The sequence below is a fragment of the Papio anubis genome, chromosome 5 (assembly GCF_008728515.1).
Source record: "Papio anubis isolate 15944 chromosome 5, Panubis1.0, whole genome shotgun sequence".
Lineage (NCBI taxonomy): Eukaryota > Metazoa > Chordata > Mammalia > Primates > Cercopithecidae > Papio > Papio anubis.
In genome coordinates, this window is record NC_044980.1 from 63340973 (window position 1) to 63359239 (window position 18267).

Sequence of the window (18267 nt, forward strand, 5' to 3'; positions counted from 1 at the left end):
ATTGCATATTCTCACTCATATGTGGGAGTTGATCTCATGGAGATAGAGTAAAATGATGGTTACCAGATGCTGGGGAGGGGGATGGAGAGATGGAGAACAGTTGGTTAATAGGTATAAACACATAGTTAGACAGAAGAAATAAGTTTCAGTGTTTAACAGAATAGTAAGGCAACTATAGTTAACAATATATCATATATTTCCAAATAGCTAGAAGATTTGAAATGGTTGCAACACAAAGAAATGACAAATCTCTTAAGTGATAGATATCCTAATTACCCTGATTTGATCATTACACATCATATGCATGTATCAAAATATTACATGTACCCCATAAATATGTATATTTTATGTATCAATAAAAATTATATGAATATGTGCACACACACAATACAAGTCTCAAGGAAAATATTAACATATTCTGAACTCGATGAAAAGAAAAATATTACATATCATCATTTTAAAATTAAGCATATACCTACCATATGATCCAGCCATTCCACTCAGATATTTACCTGCAAGAAAAAAAGAAAAAAGAAAATATGTTTATACAATGACCTGTACATGAATGTCCTTAGGCTCTTTATTTGTAATTGCCAAAAATAGAAGCAACCCAAATGTCTACCAACAGGTGAATAAATCAACAAATTTTGGTATAGTCACACAATGGAATACAACTTACAATGAAAAGGGATACACATATTTTGGTATATTCATTAAATGTAATAGAAAGGAATGAACTATTAATATATACAACAATATAGGTGAATTTCAAAACTATTATGCTGAGGGAAATAAACCAGGCAAAAAGGAGTAAATATTATTCCATTTTATAAAATTCTAGAAAATGCAAATTAATCTGTAGTGACAGATCAGTGGTTGCCTGGGAATGAAGGGTGGGGTGAGGAGGGATTACAAAATGACTCAAACTTTTAGGGGTGATGGCTATGTTCACTGTCTTGATTATGGTGATAGTTTCATGGGTATGTGAATATATCAAAATGTATCAAAACTATGTATTTTTAGATATATGCAGTTATTGTATATGTCAACCTACACAAAGTTGTTAAAAATGAATCAGCAACATTCATGTGAACTTGCACAATCTGAGTTGGTTTCGAGTAAATATCTTGCCGAACTCGGGATCTGACCATGAGCAACCTCTCTACCCTCCACCCACTCCACTCCTCTGTAGAACACACGAGAATAAATATGAGAATTTTATCAGAGCTAGAGTCTTTCATAAAATTTTGATGGAAGGGCTAAAGCTTAAATTGATAATACCAGCTTCAAAAAAAAAATCCCAGAGGGAACAGCCTAAAAGAGAAATATAATCCAAAAAATAACTGTCATCCCTAACCTTTACATGTAGCATCTTTCAGCCTATTCAATTATTTCCCTCTCCGGACCATGATTACCATCAATAGCATCAAGTTCTCCATCATGCCATAGGGTCATTTTTAAAAAATTGCCTGGATCCTCTATTAAAATGCTGGGTTGCCTCATGATTAAGTAGTTTTCACTTTTTATTCACAATAAAAAGCTCAGACTGGGCGGTTTTATCACTGCTTATTCTACATCTAGGGAAAAATCATGCCCTATTTGGCAGCAAAAAAAGCCAGTAACTCATTTCAATGCTGCAACAGGCCTTGCCTGCTAGTGGGCACACCCTGGCTTCAAGAAGGCTTTGGATGTGTGAAGACCATACATTGCCATGATTTACTCAAATAAAATAATAAACTAGGCCATGAAAACTTAGAGAGAAACGTATAATTCTGCAGCCTATCTGCATCCGTTCAATTATGTTAGCATTCATGACCGATGTATTCAATTGAACATCATAATGATATTTGCTGTTCCTGGTTTTGAGTTAATTTCCTTACAGAATTAGCATTTCGTTTTTCTAATTTCAGAGCATATTGAAAACTGTTCACTACTTAACTAAATCCAGCATTATGAATGTTTTTCCTTATAAGGCAGCCCCTTATGCCCCTTCCCACATTTGATAATTCAGTTTTAAGAAAATAAATGCTTTTCAACTTAGTGATGGGGCTCAGGCCTCATGAGCATTTGAGCATTGCAATCTCACCTTTCACACAGGATGAATCTCTGATGCCCTTATGCTCCTCAGCTCTTGCTGGATGAGGAATAGTTGTGGCTAATAGTCACACGATAATCTTTGGCAAGTGATTATTGCCATTTAGAACCCCAACTCTCAAAGGTGCATTTCTTCTCTTTATTGTTTCTCCTGGAGCTTTATCTCATAGTGTGTTGTGGTTATTATTACTTTTTAAAGCAATGGGAAGTTGCTATTATCTGCAACTTTGATTGAATTTCTTGAGCTTGTTCTTTCTATTGCCACATTAGTAAAGGCACCAGGAAACACTTTGTATTTATCCTCTCTTCAATGTCAGCTTCCCCTGGATCCTGGCTGCTCAGGTAAGTGAAATTTTCCAGTACCAATGTCCCCCCAGTCTTCTCATTTTTTATCTCTCAGCTAATTGATCTGTCATCCTTCACTCTTCTTATTTGCAATGTCTGGAACATTCCTGAAAAGTAAAACAACAAGGCCTAAAATGAACACTTAAGAGAAATTATAAGTCATCCTCTCAATTTTACTGGAAAGGCAGTATGGAAGGATTTGATGGCAAACTGTGTTTCCGTTCTTCTTAGAGAAAGAATCAAATCCCTTCAGATGACTATCTTAGCTATAAATTTAGGTATCTTCTTCAGAATGTTCCCTCAGGTTCTCCTGTGGTTTTCCTATTGGTATTGATAAATTCAATCACAGATTACTCGGTCAGCAGTTTATTAGGCATTTGTAGAACTCTGATTTGAAATTCGCTACTTTATATATTTGGCCAGTAACTTAAGGACTATCAGAACAAGAGACACCTCTATGATTTTCTGAAATCTCTATTTCTTTTAGGGATTCAGTAACCACATGGAGGGCAGAGTCATTTGCTGACCTAGGAGCATCTCAGACTGAAATTGTACCGGATGGATGCAGAGTCAAGTCTGCGTATCTGTACCCCTGAAACAAGTAAAGAAAGACAGTTGGACATTTCCAAAAAACAGGGTCAAGCAGTCATTTGTTAAGAGAGGGTTGCTCTGGGAGACAGTTGCAGGGGTTGGAATAACACATCCCAAACCTCCCTTTCCCTTCCAAAACACAAGTCAATAGACCTGCCTTACATTAATTTATCTAAACATTTCCTAACCATATTTATATTTTCAGTCTGTATGAACTCCTGGGGTAATGGATCTGAGAACCACTGTTTAAGAGGATTGATTGTGTTACCTTGTAGAAAAGTAGAAATGGAGTGAGATGAATCATTCAGGCAGAATCATTGTGCTGCAGGACAGATGGAAAGGCTCGGCGAGCACTCGTGCCCCTCCCTGTTACAGAGCATCTGGCCGTGCCTAGCCTTGGTGGGCTAAAGAAAAAAATACAACTCTCGCCCTGCTAGCTGTGTTTTCCATCTTAATTGAAAACTTACACTGAAGCTATAGCTAATATGCTCAGTTAGGCAGTGCAAGCCCTTAGCCTTTCTTTTGGCACAAGCAGCTGTTGACATCTTTCCGGAAAAAATATTTACTACTACCTGTGAAGTTGCTTTGTACGACTAGGTGATATTCAGGGTAAATAAAACAGGTATGGCTCTTGACCCTTGGGGAACTTAGTGGGGAGAAGAAGCAAACTCAGACAGACAAATAGAAGTTTACAATAGATGTAAGAGATCAAGTAGCTATGCAGAGATATCAGTAAATTAAAAAGAGATGATTATATATTTACAATATATACCAGAGGTGCCCTTCCTTGCAAGTATCATAGTTAGATGGATGGGGGGTGGGGAGAGAGAGAGAGAGAGAGATGCTCTCCACATATATTCAAAAACTGGAAGAAAATTTAAAGAGACTTGCTTCTAAATCTGTTAATACAAATGAAGAGATGAACAGTGTTCAGTAGATTTGTTACAAGAGGAAAGTACATATTGGGCACCATATTTTTAAGAGAATGAGTGTGATATGGAGAAATAGGCAAAATCAGATAAAAATAACTGTAATGGAAATAGAAGACGTGGAGGGAACTTCTATTAGGGCTGTGTGTATATGGGAGAGGAGGAGATGGAAAGATCTGAGGTAACAGAGATTTCTAGTAAAGTTCTTGGGAACTGGAGTACATACAGTCTGGGCATCAGGGCTTTTCAAAATCCTCCAGGCAATTCTAATGTGCAGCCAAGTTTGAGAAGCACTGATCTGTATCATCCTACAAATGGCCACCAGATCAAGTTTTCGATTGCTTTCATTTTATTATTTCCTTTAACAGAAGATTTTTTTTAACAATTATTGGCTAGGTATCATCTATTCTTCCTTTTTTTTTTTTTTTAACAAATAAATGGTAATAGCCATAGATAATTGCTTTACTGCTTTGAATCTTGGGCTTTGACCTGTATATTGAAAATAATAACTACTTATAGCTTTGCTTTAAAGATAAAAGGAGGCAATGTTTATAAATAAAGCATTTAACCAGTGTTTGCTACAGAAAATATGCAAGAATAGCGGCAATTACTGCTACTAACTCTCAACATTCTGACAGATGATCTTGCCACAGTCTCCACTCCACCCCATGAAGGCATCTAGCTAACTTCCTCCATATCTTTGTTCATGTTGCTCTTTTCCCTGATAATAGGTCTTGTTCCTCTTGATTTAAGCCCTGCCTTTCTGAAGTTCTACCTCCTTGAAATCTTTTTAGGATGTATCCCCATATACTTGGTCCTAAACAATCTCACCTCATTTTAGTATCCCTAAAGACAAATTATCCTCAGTTAAGTTGATCTTGAATTGTCTCTTCATTTTACTATGCATGCTAAGCATTGTCTCTGCAATTATGTTACAAATTTCTTGAGAGCAGGTATTTGGTTGTGTCATCCGTGGCTGGACGTGGGGAAGCCTGTTTATTGTGTTTAATGAAATAGTCATTCACATATAAGAGACACTCAGCAGATTGTAATTTCCAAATAGGCAGGAACCTTATATGCAGGATTAATCTATATCTCCCCATGACCTGGAATAATACCTGATACATAATAGGTGCTGGTATTAGTTTGCTAGGGCTGCCATTAAAAGTACCAAAGATGGGGGACTTAAACAACAGAAATTTATTTTCTCGTAGTTCAAGAGGCTAGAAGCCTGAGATCAAGGTATCAGTAGGGTTGATTTCTTCTGGGACCTGTCTCCTTAGCTTATAGATGGCATTCTTTCCTTGTGTTTGTGTCTTAATTTTCTCTTCTTATAAAGACACCAGTAATGTTGGATTAGGTCTCACTGCAATGGTCACATTTTAATTGCATTACCTCTTTAAAGACCCTATCTCCAAATATACATTCTGAAGCATTGGGATTTAGGACTTCAAAACATTGAATGGGAGGGGGGAGTGCACAATTCTGCCCATAAAAGTGCCCAATAAATATTTGTTGAATGAATGAATGCCCAACATGTCCTCATTGCCTGATCCAGCATTACTGCTTAGTGCAGTCTGACATTTATTAAGCATCTATTATGTTACTATCTTAGGAGTTTGTGCTAGGAAGATGAGTAAGCTATGGTTTCTGCCTGAAGGAACTTACATGTTAATGGAAAAAAACCACTGCACACAATTTCAATAAATGGGAAATTAATTTAAAAGTATGCACAGGGAATATGTAGGACAGAAGGAAGCCATCTAGTCAAGCTGGGGGTTCAAGGAATGCTTCCTTGAGGAGGTAATTTCTCAAGTGAGTTTTAAAAGATGAATGAGAATTTCACAGGAAAGAAGGGCAAGAGGCCATTGATTTTAGTATTAGGCGATCACACTGTCTGCAGAGTGGTAGATGGATTTAAGGCAGGGGCAGTATTAGAGGCATGGAAGAAAACAGACACAATTAACAACAGTTCAGGTGAGAGATGAAGGGATTTGGCCAATGGTGGTGGTGCAAAGAAGTCAGTAGGCATGAGAAACATTTACAGGATAAAATCTGCAGGTCTTATTGGTAATTGAATATGGGAGGGGTACAGAAGCAGAGGCATAAGGACAGAGTAGCTCAAAGAAGTACTGAAGAATTTGTGGCCATAGTTTAAAACCACCACAATCTGCAGCACATGGGAATGTGTGAGAAATGCAAATTCATAGAGTCCATCTAGACCCACCAAACCAAAATCTCTAGCGGTAAGGCCCAGCAATCCGTGTTTTAATAAGCTCTCCAGGTGATTCTGACACTGCTCAGAGGTCCTGCTCTCATAATGAGAAACTTTTTCTATGTGTTCAGGAAAAAAATATTTTCTTACTGTTGCTTCTAATAACTCTCATTGAATTATTCATGTCCCAGTTCTTGCTGAATATCTCCAAACCAATTAGTTGAGTGAAAGGAGACATTATGGGGGTGGTTGGGGTATGCGTGCATGCGTGCGTGTGTGTGTGTGCTGGGAAAAGAAGTGGAGAGAATACCCAAACACAAATGATCTCTATGCATCAAAAGATTTTCCAAAATCTGTTTTTCATCATTTATTACTTAAATTTAATTTGTGGCCAAGCTTTTCTAGTAAGGTTTTTCTAGTAAGGTTGCAATTAAAATAAAATGTAAGCAGATCACAGAAAACGTTATACTTTGGGGGCAGGATTTGGAAAGCACAAATTTATTTACTTATTTATTTGTTTATTTATTGTCACTCACTGTGCTACCCAGGCCTACTAAAAAGAGGATGCATTAAAATAACTAGCTAGTCAATATCCCAATCGATGTTTCAGCATAACCCCATGGTGACCCTAATGCAATGACCTTTGAAGTCCAAACTCTTCTGCCTCACAGGTTATTTCCAATTGACTTAATACAAAAGGTTCAGGTGCAAAACCAAATCATTCAATTCCTGGAAAATCATTAGTAGTTAAGTAATTAAACAATCACTCACTTATTAACTTTTCTAGGTACTTTGGTCACGCTTGACAATACCAAGATTGCCTGGTAATTATATAAATTATTCCTATTCCTGGTTTAGTAGCTACCCAAAAAATATATTTTCATAAAGAATATATAATAGGCAGGGACATAACCTTCAAAGTGGGGTTTGGGGGAATAGAAATAAGGTGACAAATTCTCCTAAAGAAAAATTGCTAATTCAGAAAACATGTTTGGAGCAAGTGGCGTGAAATGGTAGAAACAACAGTGATTTGTTTCCTGTATTGTTTGAAATTTTAATAATAAGCATGAGCATTTCATATTAGAATAACAAAGGTGCTGTCATTTAAAATTAAAATTAAAAGGAAGGAAAAAATCTGGATGAAGGAAAAAGCACAGGGATCAAAGTCAGAATGTCCTGGTTCAATTCCTGATTCTACAACTTATTACTTGTGTGACCTTGTGTCAGAGGTGTTTGAACCAGAGCAACTCCATCTTGAATAGAAGCTGGGTAAAATAAGACTGAGACCCATTGGGCTCCATTCCCAGGAGGACAGGCATTCTAAGTCACAGAATGAGATAGGAGTTAGTTACAAGATACAGGTCATAAAGACCTTGCTGATAAAACAGGTTGCAGAAAAGAAGCCAGCCAAAACCCACCAAAATCAAGATGGTGATGAGAGTGACCTCTGGTCATCTTCAAGCCTCATTATATGTTAACTTTAATGCATTAGCATGCTAAAAGACACACCCACCAGTGCCATGACACTTTACAGATGGCATGGCAACATTCAGAAGTTACCCCATATGGTCTAAAAAGGGGAGGAACCCTCAGCTCCAGGAATTGTCTACCCTTTTCCCAGAAAACTCATGAATAATCCACCCCTTGTTTAGCATATAATCAAGAAATAACCATAGAAATGGGCAACCAGCAACCCTTGGGGCTGCTCTGGCTGTGGAGTAGCCATTCTTTATTACTTTACTTTCCTAATAAACTTGCTTTCACTTTACTTTATGCCCCAAATTCTTTCTTGCATGAAACTCAAGAAGCCTCTCTTGAGGGTCTGAATTGAGACCCCTTTCTGGTAATGCTTGGACATGCTACTTAGCTGCTCTGGGCTTCAGCGTTCTTATCTTTAAAAGAGAAATGTGTACCTCCAATGGTTGGTATAATATTACAGGAGCTGGGCCAGGTGCCATGGCTCATGCCTGTAATCCCAACTCTTTGGGAGGCCAAGGCGGGCGGATCACGAGGTCAGGAGATCAAGACCATCCTGGCTAACTCAGTGAAACCCCGTCTCTACTGAAAATACAAAAAATTAGCCGGCCGCGGTGGCGGGCACCTGTAGTCCCAACTACTCGGGAGGCTGAGGCAGGAGAATGGCGTGAACCTGGGAGGCGAAGCTTGCAGTGAGCTGAGATTGTGCCACTGCACTCCAGCCTAGGCAAGAGAGCAAGACTCCGTCTCAAAACAAAACAAAACAAAAAACAAATATATATATAAAAGGAGTTATTAATAATATATGTAAAGCACTCAGCACAAGCCTGTCAAGGTGTGTACTCAACAATAGTAGCTTTTTGCTGCATTAGTAGCTTTTGGCTCAGCTCAGATCAGAATTTAAATCCCAGTTCTCCTACGTACTAACTATATGTACTTGGTCCAATCATTTCACCTCTATAAGTCTTGTTTGTTGGTTGGTTTTTTGAGATATATAAAACGAGACAAGATTATCTATCATTCAAGGCTTCAGAGAACACAGAGCAGATATTTAAGAAATGATGGCTATTCTATGTTAGCTCTTTAGAACGGATTTTAACGTTCACATCAATTTGCCTTTGCCTGTTACTTGGGCTCAGTTCAGTCCTTACTACTGTCCTGTCCACACTGGCACTGGCAGGGAACTCTCTTCTTAAAGAAGAGATGGTTTTCTTCATTTTGTGTTTGTGGGAAGGCCCTCTTACATACGCCTGCCCTCAGATTGTCCCAGAACCAGAGCATGGAGACCCCACAAACCATGGGGAAAAAGATAAAATCATGCCTTTTAATAAGTGAATAAAGATGATCCCAGACATATTCTGTAGATGTTTTCCCATTTTTACCAAACAGTCCCTGTCTTATTAGAATGTATTCTTAGCCATCTGGCTTCCATCGAAGCCTAAAATTCAGTCAGGCACAATAAGACAATATGATAATGAAAGAAAACAAATATTTTACCCCAAAATATAATTCTTGGACATATTTTGAGATGGCTGTTCAGAGAGCCAGCAAACAGAATTAGCCCTGGAAAGCTGTCTTTTTTAGGGGCAGATTTGCATCTGTAGAGAAAATCTGCATTGAGGAAGCCAGGCTTTCTCTGAGAGCCTTCTCTCATCCAGACCTAGGAAAGATGAACTGAGAGTCTGACATCTTTCAAGATCTGAAAGAAACATTCACCATCTATCCTCTCTGAGAGCTTCTACCTGTGACGTTTCATCTACATAACAAGACCACCTTCGCTAGCAAGGATTCCTCTTCTCCTGGTCCCATCCGTGTTTTGCCACTCACCAAACCCCTATTCTTTCTGGAACTTCAAGATGGCATAAAAGCATCAACCACCTGCCATTTTTTTAAGTTCTATTTTGTATGACCCCCACACACATTAATAGCTTTGTGTGCCCTTTCTTCTATTAATCTGTCTTTTGTCAGTTGATTTTTAGCAAACCTTCCGACGGCAAGGGGGAAGTTTTCCATTTGCCCCTACGAAAAGAACTGGATGAACAAGATGACATAAAAATACAAAACCATAAAAGAAAAAGTGGTTAGATGTGACTACATTAATTTTGTTTGTTTATTTTAGCATCTCCAAGGCAAAAACACAATATAAAAATAAAATGTCAAATGATACATGAAAAAAATTATGACATGTATGGCAGTCTAAGCATTAATGCTCTTAATACCATATACAAAGAGCATTTGCAAATCATTAATATGAAAAGGACCAGTGTCTCATTAGAAAAAAAAATAGGCAAAGGAGATAAAGAGGACATTCACAAAAAAAGACATACAAAGGATGAATAAACAAAGGAAAAATGGTCAACTTAGTTAGTAAACAAATAAAAATAAAGTTTCATCAGATGGTCAAAGGTTTTATAAACGGAGGATTTTTGGTGTTTGAAAGGACATGGAAAATGGTATTTTGTATACTGTTGATAGAAATTTTCAGAAGGGCAGCATATATCTGGTAACATGTACCAAAAACTTCATGTGCACATCATTTGATCTCATAATTCCATTTTTAGGAATTCATCCTAAGATAAATATATATAAAAGGGTATTTGCTACAGGATTGCTTATAATAGAAAAAAGTAAAACAAGCTAAAAATCTAACAATATGTCATTGATTAAAAACAATAATTAATCAATGCCTTATCTATACAGCAGAAAACGTACTTTCATTAATTATATATATCATAGAATTATACCTATTGGGAATAGGTAGCTATCCAGGCAGAGAAACCAGCTTGTGCAAATGCCCTATAATGGGAAGGGCTCCAGCTCCACATGGGGTTTTGCAATCAGCTTTACCTTTGCGGGAGTCTGCCCTAAGTTAAGCCTGAATGTGAAACTTCACTAATCAGGGCCCCTATCTTTTGTGTTCACTGCTATCTGCCAAGTGCTTTGCACAGCCCCAGCACAATACACCTGTTAAACTGCCCTGCATGCCATTTCTATAGAAGTGTTTCTCTGTGGGTATACGGAAGAATGCTCAGCAAATGTTAACAGTGGTGACCTCTCAGTTGAAGGGCTTGGGGGATGCTTTCTTCTTTCTATTTTTATGTGTTGCTTGAAATGTTAATGATAACCATGAGTTGGCTTCATAATTAGAAATAATTGTGTTATTGTTCTTTTAAAAGTTTATGAAGAAAAAAAAGATCTGGATGTAACAGAAAGTACCTACTAGCCATTGAATTCAGATATTTTTGGTTTATTTCTTGAACATAGCCTCTTACTCTTCTATCAAAGGCTACAAACAAGGCAGCCACACTTGACTGTCAGTAGCTGAAAAGACACCTGACACTGACATAGTCTGGGGACAGTCAACAGTATTTGGCTCACATTCAGAGAGAAGCCGCCCCCAACCCCAGACCTGCAGTGCTGGCTGCCCCTCCATGGAAAGGAATGTTCTTCCCTTCCTTCCACCACCTCGCAGCAACACACCACTTATCCTTTTACTCCCAACTCAGCCTCACCTCCTCTGGAAGCTTCCTCAATCCTGGCGCTTTTCTTCTATGTCCCTGCAATGTTCTCTTCATTGCTCTTGTATCACCATCTCTCTAGAGTTCTAAGTGATCCATTTACTTACCTGTCTCATTCATTCTCATGAGCTCCTTGAAAGCAGGAAGGCTGTTTTACTCTATAGTTAATAGTTTTATGCTATTTGCAGGCCCAGCCTATCACCCAATACATAGCAGAAGCTCAATAAGTACTTGAGAATGAACAAGCAGACAGTAGCAACTTTATCCTGGGCTTTGCCATACAGTTATTACTATGCCCTAAGAAACTTTCCCACACTTCAAGTTCTTTTGCAGCTGGCTTGGCCTAGCCCCCCAGCTGCGTCAGGTACTCTGCAGATACCAATTCACATGACTACATTCCTGGTCCGAGGGATGGAGGTGGTTTACCTTCCAAACATCAGGGAGGTCAAAGGATGCCACCCTTATGTATCCTCTGACTGCCTCAAACTCTGTTCAAATAAAAACAAGTCAGATCAAAGCTTCTGAGGCTTGTCGTGTGTCCAGACACCAAAGCATTCTGAAGGAAAAGGCAATATTTCTCCAATCCACGTTTACCAGTGGATAGAAAACACACACTGATCCTGATCCTTGCCACCCTGCAAGCAGAACTTTCTCACGCATGAAAGGGCTCTGGGCAACCCAGCAGTCACATTTTCTTACTCTGAACCCCTCTACCCATGAGCTTCCGGGTGGGTTTACACCAAGCAAGCCCTGGGCAGCCCAAGTTATAAAAATGTTACTAGAACAAAGAGGAAGAACAAAAACTGTGAAGTTACGTGTGTTGACAGACCAGCGATGTTTTTATCTGATTCAGTGAGTTTTTCTCTGAGGTTTAGCAGGAATTGCAAATGCTGAGCTGTTCCACCTGAGCTGAGCTTTTAAAATGCTGCTGCTTTGGAATCAGAACTGTAGGAAAGAATAATGCTTCCATTAACAACAAGAAAGAGTGTTAGAACAGTATCTTTCTAGTACTTCAAAAGCAGGACAGGGTCCAGGCACGAGACTCTTGGGAAGCACACTGGCAACATTAGCTTCCAGGTCGTTCTCACCCTGCCCTCTTCATGCCTAACAGTGACTTCCTTCTAGGAATATATTTCATGGGAAAATCCAAAATACAGGGAGGATCTTCCACTGTTTATATTAGGAAGAAAGGAAGGGAGGGAGGGAGGAAGTAAAAAAGAAAGGAGGGAGAGAGGGAAGGAAGAAAGGAGGGAAGGAAGGAAGGAAAAAAGGAAGGATTAGTCTAAAAACCTACCATTTACAGATATTTAAGAAATTAATGTAATTCTAGTGACTAGTTTATTGTGACTCCATTAAAATGATTTTGAAGAGTATGCAACAACACGGAAAATGCTTACTATATGACTTTATGAGAAAATACAGAAAATGAATACATTATAATCACATAATTTTGGGAAAGACAGAAAAGTATAAAGACAAAAGTAAACAAAAATTAACAATTCAATCACCCAGGGAACTATTATTAACAGAATGTTTTCATCCAGTCATTTTTCACTTCATGTAGATACATATATACACAAACACATATTTTAATGAGATAAAATTGAGATCTCATGATGTATACTTACCTTTATATCCTACCTTTTTTTACACATTTTATTTATCGGCTTTATATATTCTTTAAAAATATGATTGTCAATACTTGCATAGAAGTCTATCATATGAACATCCCATGATATATTATGTTGAACCATATAAAAATGCTGCTTTGTAAATCAACATTTTATATGATTCAATAATTTTATATCAGCAGTTTTAAATGATTTTACTCAGTATTTACCTAATTCTCATTTGGAGGACTTGGGTTACATTAATTACAATGCAATCATTATCAATAAATATTTAGTACCTTTGCACTTATTTCTACAAGGAGAATTTGTAGATAAGCGTATTTTTAAGATCCCTCAAATGTTTTTTCATATTGCCCTTCAGAAAACTTGTACCTATCCACATTCCCATAGTAGTCCTTCTCATATTGTTTTTACTGCACTCCAAATGCAAGAAACTGCTTATATTTTCTATTTAACACATGATGTTCTAGAAAAAAATGCCATTTTTTCATACTTGCCATTTAAGACAACAGTTTCCCCAGAATAGGGCCTGTTCCGGGGTGGGGAGGGGGGCGCGGAAGGGAAGAGATAGCATTAGGACAAACACCTAATGCATGCGAGATTTAAAACCTAGATGATGGGTTGATGGATGCAGCAAATCACCATGGCACATGTATACCTATGTAACAAACCTGCATGTTCTGCACATATATCCCAGAATTTACAGTATAACAACAATTTTTGAAGAAAATGTTTTCCTGGAATAGTTGTGAATAATTTATCTCATCCAAGCTTGTTTATGTCAGGAGAAAGGACTTTCTGTTGAAGTCTTCTATCTGGACAGATCAAAATTGGAAATCAGTTCTGAAGTTTAGGGTAAAAAACAAACAGGATATGTTCTGGGGCAAAGTAAATACAGCAATGGGAAAAAACACAGGGAATTCGAAATTCCAGAGTTAAGATGAGAATTTTCAAGGTTAAAATCTAGTGAGGTTATGGAAGCCCACTAGTTCAGATTGAAACAGAATGAAGCATGAAAGGATGATCACCAATAAAAGAGAGCTCTTGGATGTCTTTGGTGTTTGGTGATGTCTCTGTCTCTGCCAGCATAACACCTGCATCCCAATCAGCATTCACTTCTCTACAGTGACCTGTCACCTAGCTGTCACAACCTCACATGGTGGCACAGTGTTGGTTGATGGGTAAAGTCTGAGGGGATAGAAATTATAAAAAGATGGAAGGGAGATAATTTAGAGAGTGCCCTCTTAGGGGAATTTCTACTAGCTCCTTTTAATGCAAATCACCACTGGTTCAGATAAATAGCCTCACAAGGGTAGTAAGTAAATCTTTGGCCATTCTGACCACCTTCTCCAAAAAAGACAAAGGAGAATTTTGGAAGGGTTACAGAGGCTTCCAGGGCCCACTACAGCCAGGGGCCTGCCTGGGACTTCTTTAAAGAGAGCTTAAAGGGTGACTTTGTTCTCCAGAAAACAATCTAAAGAAAAGGCAGAAACTCTCTAGCCAAAGTGACCCCAGGCCAATTAAAACATGAAACTGAATAAAAATATGGAGACCTTTCAAGGGAAGGCTCCATAACGAGCAGGTGCAAAAGCTTCTTTGAGCCATGGCAAGTCCCTGCTTCCCAATAAAACTTCGGATCCCCCAAATTTGCTTGGCTGGGAACAGAGCACAGAGTTCTCCTGGAGTCTTTGAAAGACATTTTCACAGATTGCTATATGCCCACCAGCACCAGGTACACCATCAGCAGAGATGCTTAAACCAGGAAACCAGCTTGATCTAGCTCATGAATGCAACCACATCTAATTTTCCTTCTCCCAGATCACTGGCTCTAAAGACATTCAAGCTGCAATAACTTAGTTTCACACATCACAAGCCACTAAGTTTCACACTTGTCAAAGATTAATGAATTACATTTGAGCTGTGGGTCCAGGTCTGGACCTGACCCTCGTCTCTGTGCAGTTTCCCTTCCTTTCAGTTTCTCAGATGCCTGTGACTATGGGGCAACCAGTCATAAAAACAGATAGGAGACAGAAAGTGGGCCCTGAAGTTTCCACATTTCAGAAAAGATCAAGAAACTCAGCTTTCAATCCTCTTAAAAATGTTCCTCCTCCTACGTCTGATTCAGAAGGCATGCATGCAGAACTAACCCCACACAGAACTTCTTAATTATATATAATAACTTTTCCTCTCATAGTCTCTCTTCATATAGAGGTTTACACCAGTGGCTCTAATATTCTTTCCATAAATACTTATTTGGGACATATCTCCATACATAACCATTTCCCACTGCCAATGTTGGATATTGCGTACATTAATATTACTTTCCCTCTTCTCAATCTATGACCAGTACTTGAAAACTTCATCTAAAATATGCTTTGGGGATTTAGGGTTTCTGGAAGACCCACTTAAAGCCTTAGAGAACATCTCTGGGGTTAGTATCTATTTTCAGGAGCCTTGGACAAATGTTTTGTCTCCTATTCTTAAATGTTACATCACAGAATTAAGACGAGGCCCCTCCTATATTGTGAATGAATTTGAAGTAGAATTATATCTGAAGGGGTTTATAAAAATATATTTTATGTTTTTGTCTAGCCTGTTTACAAAGTGGTAATATTTACAAGTGAAACCCAATGTGGCACTTAATTGAGTTTGTATTTTTTCCAAATATATTCTTAGCCCCCAATTATTTAACTCCCATGGGAAATGGTCAGATCACACTTTTTCCATTTCAGAAGAGAAGAAACTGATTATATTTTAAACCATTTTTTCACTTCTAGTATAATCAAGAAAGTTTCTACCAGACTCTAGCATCCAACAGATAACAACTACAAAGCATGGACAAATTATACAAAGAAAAATGAAATATCCAAAGGTACTAGAGAGTAAACTCAAGTAGGAAAATTCTGAAAGGAAACTGAGATTTGATAGAAGGGATTGGTGCAGGTGAGTTAAGAGTATTTATGTCTTCTGCTGAAAGGCAGGTCAAAGTCAGTGCCACACAGAGTAACTAAAATTCTAATAGAAAAACCAAGTCTTTCTAGACTAAAGAACCAAAGGTCATAATTTGGGGCAACCACAGCTACTGGAAAATAGGCAGGAAAATCCCCGAAAAAGTGAACTAGTGAGAAGGAGCTCCAAATTTTCTACATATATTTTTTCTAAGTATCTGAATCACCCCTGAATCACATATGTATTTGGTAGACTCAATGCACCTCAGCAAAGAAGAAAGAAACAAACAACAAGAAAAGCTAAACTGGTCAGGTGCAGTGGCTCACACCTGTTATCTCAGTACTTTGGGAGGCTGAGGCAGGAGGATCACTTGAGTTCAGGGGTTTGAGATCAGCCTGAGCAGTATAGTGAGACCCTGTCTCTATTTTAACAATAACAACAACAACAACAAAGAGAGAGTATGCTATACAGTTTGAGCTACAAAGGTAATTGCCTGTTGAAATAAAACATCAATAGTCTTCAGAGGGAAGTAATACAAATCAGAATACCTACAACCAATCATTCACAATGTCCAGAGTATAATATGAAATTTATTACCATATGAAGAAACTATCCCCAGTAAAATAAAGAAATATATTCTTACAATGAATTCAAAGACAATAAATCTCTATTGAGAAACAGAAACTATTAAAAAAAAAGAATTAAATTGAAATTTTACCACTGAAAATCACCATATCTAAAAGTTAAAATTCACTCAATGTGCTTCATAGAATGGAAAATACAGAAGAGTCAGTAAGCTTGAAGACAGATAAATGGAAATGATCACTCTGAAAGACAGAGGGAAATAGATTGAGGAAAATAGAATATATCCTCTTGAGCTCATGGACCTATGAAGCAATAAGTAAAGATCTAACATATGTGTCATAGGAGTCTCAGGAGGAGAGAGGAGAGGAGACTTGAGAGTGAGCATTAAAAAATATGTAAAGGTATAATGACTGAAAAGTTTCCAGATTTGTTAAAAGACTTAAATTTACAGATCCAAGAAGCTTAATGAACTTCAAACAGGAAAACTGTATGTAGTTTCATCATAGTTAAACTGCTAAAAAACAAAGATAAGGAAAAAAGTCTTGAAAGCAGTCAGATAAAACCACACATTACACACAGTAGAACAATGGCTTAAAAATACTAACTTCTCATTTAAAATTTTGGAAGCCAGAAGACAGTGGAACAGTATCTTTTAAATAACTGAAAACAGAACAAATACAAATCTGTTACACCTGAATTCAATATGCAGTGAAAAGATCTTTCAAGAATGAGGCAAAATAAAGACAATTTTCATATAAAATAAAACTAAAAGAATTTATGATTAGTTATCTGCACTACAAGAAAAGCTAAAGGAAATTCTGCAGGCTGGAAGGAAACAATACCAAATAGAAACACAAATTTATAGAAAAGAATGTAAAACATCAAAAATGGTAAATATCTTGGTAAACATAAAAGACCTTTTCATCTTTCTTTTAAATTCAGAAGGCTATTTACAAAAAAGCATAACATTGCCTCATGGAATTCACAATGTATGTTAGCATACTACATGTAATAACTATAGCACAAAGGACAGAGGTAGCATGGACTCATACAGCTGAAACCCCTAGAATAACCTTTAAAAATAATGCACAAAGGTGTATCTAAAAATACAATAGGCATTTTTGGTTTGTTTGTTTGTTTGTTTGTTTGTTTGTTTGTTTTTGAGAAACAGGGTCTTGCTCTGTCACCCACGTTTCAGTGCAGTGGCAATGATCATAGCTCACTGGGCTCAAGTAACTCTCCTGCCTCAGCCTCATGAGTAGCTGGGACTACAGGCATGCACCACCATGCCAGGCTAATTATTTTATTTTCTGTGGAAGCAGGATTTTGCTTTGTTGCCCAGGCTGGTCTCAACTCCTGGCCTCGAGAATCCTCCTGCCTTGGCCTCCCAAAGTGCTGGGATTACAGGTGTGAGCCACCACACACAGCCTACAATAGACATTTTTAGAAAGCAATCCTAGAGGAGAAAAAAGGAAAAGCAGAAAAATAACAAAAAAAAATTAATAAAACAGTAGACCTAAATCCAACCATATCAGTAATTTTATTAATTGTTTATAGACCAAACAGAAATTGTCAGAATTAATTTAAAAAAAAAAAAGACAAGACCCAGTTACCAGAAATGCACTTTAAATCCTATAAGGAAGCCAAGAAGCATATAAGCAGTCCAAGCTATAACACAAAAACAAAACAAAAAGCAAATTTATGGAAAAAACTTGACAAATCTCCACAAAAGTCTATGCTTGAGAAAATAGCCTCTATGACTTTTCAAACCTTATGCTTCAGAACTAAGTACACAATTTACTGATTTTAGCCAGAGAGCAAGATCATTTTCTATATTCAACTTTATCTCCATTAACATATAAAGAATTATTCCACATGTAAGTGAGACATCATCAAATTTTTTATTTGAACATTACATTCTTACTTGCATTTTG

At 37.6% G+C, this 18267-nt stretch overlaps 1 long non-coding RNA gene across 2 annotated transcripts in view; it reads right to left on the reverse strand.

Annotated features, from left to right (window-relative positions):
• Positions 1-473: 473 nt before the first annotated feature.
• The window catches only part of LOC110743472, a 208942-nt gene continuing 191148 nt past the window's right edge, over positions 474-18267 (reverse strand). For both annotated transcript variants that reach the window (XR_002522580.2, XR_002522579.2), the window contains 2 exons: positions 2087-2546; positions 474-512 (listed from right to left, as the gene is read on the reverse strand). This is a non-coding gene — a long non-coding RNA (uncharacterized LOC110743472). The remainder of the gene's footprint in view (positions 513-2086; positions 2547-18267) is intronic.